This window comes from Talpa occidentalis, unplaced genomic scaffold, assembly GCF_014898055.3.
Source record: "Talpa occidentalis isolate TD23 unplaced genomic scaffold, MPIMG_talOcc4v2.1 talOcc4.18, whole genome shotgun sequence".
In the NCBI taxonomy this organism is placed as follows: Eukaryota; Metazoa; Chordata; class Mammalia; order Eulipotyphla; family Talpidae; genus Talpa; species Talpa occidentalis.
In genome coordinates this window covers 17,840,932-17,846,353 of record NW_023601851.1, presented here as the reverse complement: position 1 = coordinate 17,846,353, position 5,422 = coordinate 17,840,932, and the positions used below count along the sequence as shown (strand labels likewise).

General features: G+C 56.7%; 1 long non-coding RNA gene across 1 annotated transcript; it reads right to left on the bottom strand.

Annotated features, from left to right (window-relative positions):
• On the bottom strand, positions 1-5,094 carry LOC129146188 (uncharacterized). The gene is made up of 3 exons (XR_008552705.1): positions 5,059-5,094; positions 3,836-3,940; positions 1-28 (listed from the first exon to the last, which is right to left on the bottom strand). It is a non-coding gene; the product is annotated as an uncharacterized LOC129146188 (long non-coding RNA).
• Between the last annotated feature and the right edge of the window lie 328 nt (positions 5,095-5,422).

Sequence of the window (5,422 nt, the reverse complement as noted above, 5' to 3'; positions counted from 1 at the left end):
TCTGTAGTTGGGGAGGCAGACAGGAAAGCTGGAAAATAAGAAAATTCACATAAGGATTCAGGCAGATACTAGCAGTAATGAAAATGTGCCAGAACGGTTGGTACGCAGAGAATGAAACCAGCGGAGAGCCTGCCCGTGTGGAGTGTCCATCGAGCAGATGGTGAGGCCGGCCAGCGTGATCGGGACAAGGGCGGGGTGGGAGCTTGGCTGCCTCTCACAGGGGGTTTGGGAGAGGCCCCACTGAGGAGACAAGGGAGGAGAGAGGCGCCCGCCCTGAGGAGAGCAAGGAGGAACATTCCTGCCAGTGCCAGGCTGTGCTTAAGGACAACAGACCTAGAGGTGTGCACTGGGGGAGGCAGCCAGTGGGCTGGAAGGTCAGCCGGGCCAGGGCCTGCAGCCACGGAAAGGGGTTTAGATTTTGTCAGAGGAGCACTGGGAGACCCAGGAGGTTCCGAGCAGGACAGTAATGTGATCTAATTTAATTAAGAATTTGGAGTACAGCTGGACCCCTTCCTCTCCCACACATACCACCTGGCAGAGCACCTCTGGCAAATGGCGGCCCAGCCCAGCTGTAGGAGCCACCCAGGCTGGAGGAGGCGAAGGACGCGTGGAGCTTGCTTTAGAAAAGGGTTTTTCAACTTTGACACCGATGACATTGAGGGCCAGATGATGCTCAGTTGTGGGAGCTCTTCTGTGCCCTGTAGGATGTTGGGCAGCTTCCCTGGCCCCTACCTACCCAGCCTGGCCAGTAGGTTGAGTAGCACTCAGCCACTAAGCTGTGGACCTCAGACTTTGCAAATGCTCCCTGGTGAACAATGGAGAACCACCGTTCTAGAAGCTACTGTCCCTGAGACACTCTGCCCCCCATTGCTGTCCTGAACCACCCCCCCGGCCCCTTTCACACCCTCTCCCTCAGACTTCATGAGGACCAAGTTGTTTCATCAAGTTGGGGTGATCTGCCCCAAGTGCCACCCAGGGAGGGACAGGCTTCTCAAGCTCCCCTGAACCCTTTATCCTGTGGCTGTGGAGGGGAAGGGACAACCAGCGCCTCCCTGGCACCTTGCCCAGTCACAGCCCTTTTCACGGTGACAGCCCTGAGATGATGCCACTTCTGGGACCCAGAACCCAGCAGCCCACAGGATGTGAAGGACACGTTTGTCCCAGCAGAGATACATATTGAGGCTCAAAGTGAGGGCACCCTCCCCAAGGCTGGCACGGCAAGTTTAGTCCCCCTGTGGCATCAAGATTACGGCAGGACTAGAGTTCAGAGCGGCCTGCCGCTCTTCCCTGCTGTATGGCCCTGGGTGAATCATAACACGCCTTTGCACCCAGATCACTTATCTGAGGGCAGGGGACATAAGGGTTATCTTCCGCTGCGTTTCTTGGGTTTGGCAATAATGGACATCAGGCCACTGGCTTGGGAATGCAGCGGACTTTGTTTCAAATGCTGACTCGGCCAGCTGATCAGCAGTGGCTCTGGGACAAGCTGCTTCCTCTGTCTGAGCCGCAATTTTCTTATCTGTATCAGAGGCTCCTGGCAGGATCTCACCAGAAGATCATGAGGATCCCCCCAGAGGTCAACAAGAACATAGGCAAGGGATGTCGTGGGGTGCCGGCACCCGGAGGGACTCATTAACACACTGCCAATCCTCTGATCCCCTTGGGCTTTGTGCAGCAGGTGGGGCGCTGCTGATGAAAGCCAGCCTAGGGCCCAGTGAGGCTGCAGACCCAAGCCCAACCCCTGACCGTGAGGACACCTCATCCCTCTGCCTCTAGCAGCCTGTGGCTGTACTTTGGGACAGGAAGACCAGGGCTGTACCCACCCATGGGTGTGACTGAGGACTCAGAGCGGCAGTGGGGGTACTGGCCTTACCCCCCCTGCATTCAGGGGTCACTCACCAGACCCTGCTGGGGAGCCAGGCCAGGACCTGCAACCTGCAGGACAACCTGTTGGGCACAAGTTCATACCACCTGTTTGTGGGGAGCCAGGCCCTAGCCAGGCCCTAGCCAGGCCCCAGCAGGGCATGCTGGCAGTGGTGTGTTCACAGCAGCCCCACTGTGGGATACAGGTATAGGCCAGGATGTTTCAGGAGCTGCCCAGTGTGGGCAGTTCACACCCCCAGTGCTGGAGAAGCCAAAACAGAAGGACGATCCTGCAGGCTTGATTGTATTTTTTTTTTAGTCTTCTTTTTTTTATTTTTTACTTCACTTTTCACTTATACACACTATTTGCTTCCCCCCAACCCATCAGATATAGTCCCCTAGAGTTTCCTTCTGCAAGGCACCCGAGCACCATCACCTCAGTCCCCTGTGATCCTCCCTCCCACCCTCTGGTCCTTCTACTGCCTCCTCCCCTGCAGGATGTCTCTGATTAAGGCCTCTGACTTAGGATCCTGCTCACTTCTTTGAGGATTTTGAGGCAAGAGGAGTACTGCTGGAGGAACCAGACAATGACCAGGATGCTGCACCCCATGAGGATGGTGCTGAGCTCACCCTACCCTCGCTGGGAGAGCCAGGCCATGCCCAGGAGAATGCAGCCTGTGCAGGCGATCCTGAGCTCACATCAGGCCTGCGGGAGGATGCAGCCCTGGCCAGCTTCCTGCAGGTTAAAGTGAGGGAGCTAAGGCAACAGCAGCCTGCCTGGGGAAGCAGGCTCTGCAGGGATCCATAGCACAAGCCGAGGGTGCTCACCTGACACCACCCCTCAAGGGACCCAGCTCCGCACCCTTGTCCTGCCTGTCCACATCAGGGGCAGCTGACCATTCAGCACTGCTGCACCCCCAACTTCTCCTCTCCAACTCTCTAGCTACATGCCCTCCTTTAAGTTATACAAGGCCTCTACCCACAGACACCTGGCCCTACTCTTGTAGTTCCAAATCTTGGTCTCCTAATTCATTTCTAGTTATTTTCATGTATCTCCTCCAAGGTTTCTTGTTCACTGCACAAATGCTAATAAAGTTGTTTTCACTTCACCCAAGCTGTCCACTCCTTTGATGTCCATTCCCTTCACAGGGCTGGCCTCCTCCTCACTGTTGCCTTGCAGACGACCAACTCCTCAGTGGGAACCATTTAGCCAAACCACTACTGCCCAGCCCTCTCAGGCCATGATGCCTTCACCTGCCTGCCACCTCTGTTCCCATTGTTGCCTGGGGATTCCCAGGGAAGGAACCAAATAAATGGTGACTTTGGGATCATCCCCACCCCACAGTCGAGGTAACATACATGGTATCTGTCCATTTGGGTTGGTTGGACCTCCATGTTGGCCTAGGGGTAAAGTCTCAGCACTGTCACGGCTGAGTCCTGAGTCGAGCCCAGGCCAGGGAGAAAACCCATCTATGGTGCAGCAGACCCCACATGTCTTGCCCACAGTTCCCCTTAGCAGTGTAATTCAGTCAATCTGCCTGTTGGGTCAACAGCCCTCAGGGCTGGTGCCTGGACTGTGGCCAGAACAGCCAGAGCACAGAGCTGTCCCGTTCCTCCCAGCAGGCCGTCTGTTCAGGTTCTATGCTTCGTGATAGCTCAACCCATGCGTTTAGATGGAGGTTCCATCGGGGCCTCCCAGGTGGCACAGCAGTTGCAAATCTGCCCTCAGCCTCTATAGAGCCAGTTCGATCACGTCTGCCTAGCAAGGGTCCCACATGGCACGCAGACCTTTCCTGCTGCCTGCTGCTTCCCCCAGCAGTGTACTTTGTCAGTCTGCCTGTTCTGCTCTCCACTGTGGCTCTGATGAATTCTCCCACCCTCCCGCGCTTCTGACCATACCCCAGTTCTTGGATAAACAAATAAATCTAAAAAAAAAAAAAAATAGATGGAGGTTCCATCAACAAAACCTTACCTCAGACTCCAGGGCCAAATTCAGCGTCTCCTCCCAGTGCCCAGTTTGTTCACACGCAACATGGAATGTGGCCGTCCAGATCATTTTCATCAACATTCAGGCAACCTGGAGCCAGGAAGGGCCTCTGTCCCCATGGGGTGCACTCATCCCCTCACTCACTCTCACTGCCCTCACTGGAGAGCACAGGGCACACCCAGTCCTCCCCTCCCAGCAACCCTGTTCCTCCAGTCCCTCAGCTGTATGAACTCTGCCCGACGGGCAGAAGAACCCTGGCATCTCCAACTTGTTCTCACGGGGATGCCGCAGGGCCTGGGGACTGTCTGATCACCTAGGGGAGCTGAGCTAGAGTCAGCACCACTGGGGGAACCCAGAGAGAAACACAGGGGGACACAGAACACTGGGGCAGAAATGGGCATGAAGAGAAGGACTGGCACAAACAGAGAGAAGGAGCTGAGGACAGACCAAAAGGCAGAGAGAAAATCAGAGTCAGAGGAACACAGAGACAGAAGAAAGGGAGAGCCAGCTAGCGTGGACAGGACAGCAAGGAGCTAATCACTGTAGCAGTGGACACTCCATGCCTCGGGCCTCATCATCCAACCGTAACCCAGCCCTAAGGAAATAAAACTACAGTGCAGGGTCAGCAGACATCTGTGAGCAAGGAGGGCGCCCTGAGAACACTGTGGCCGGCACTCGCAGGATGTGTGTGGCCCTGGCACTTTGATTCGGGCCCACAAGACCCCTATAGGGCACAGCCAGAGAGGAGCAGGGCTGAGTTTGGGTGGATTCCACTTTGCAGGAGAACAGGCACATCGGGTGGGAGATGACTCTGCCCCCAGCAGGGCTGGCTAGGCCTGGGTGAGGCGTGTGCAGGTGCCCTTTCTCGGATGGGACCCTCCAAGTGCTGTGAGCCTGATACCAGCCTCCCCTCCAAGGGCAGCAGAGAGGAGTCGCCCACTCCCCAGGACCGCCCAAGGGAGAGGCTGCACAATCTGGAGCTCCTCTGGGCCCATAGGAGACGGGAGCCTGAGGTTGCCGACGCTGCATGGCCTGCTCCCTGGCAGGGAGGATGAGCCAGGTCGGCAGCCAGAGACCAGAGTGCCCAGCAGGGGCCCTGGCTACATCTCGCCAACCAAGGGTTCGGGAGGCTGTGCTGCTGTCAGTGTTGTGGACTGGACCTGGCATGGAGGGCAAATAGGAAGTGGCCCAGGTTGCCATGGGGGTACCTGGTAGAATCTATCTGAGCAGGAAATCCAGGGAAGGGGACCCAGAAAGTGACATTACCTCCGAGAGATGCCACGGCACAGAACTCGGAACCCTGGTCCCCAGGCAGCTGGGTTCTGAACACAAAGACAACCCAGCTCACGTGCCTGGAGGTCCTGGCCGGGCACCATGTTTTCTTGCTGTTTGCCCACGTCCCCCCACAGTGGCCCAAAAAGAGGTCCCCCAAACGCATGTCGCACTCTGCTGAAAGGCATGAGGTGCCTGTGTCGACATCTCAGGCCAACAGGCAGCACTGCCCCTGAGGTAACTAGGGGGGCCCTGGGGACAGGTCAGGCCACACCAGGGCTCTGATGACTCCACCCCTCC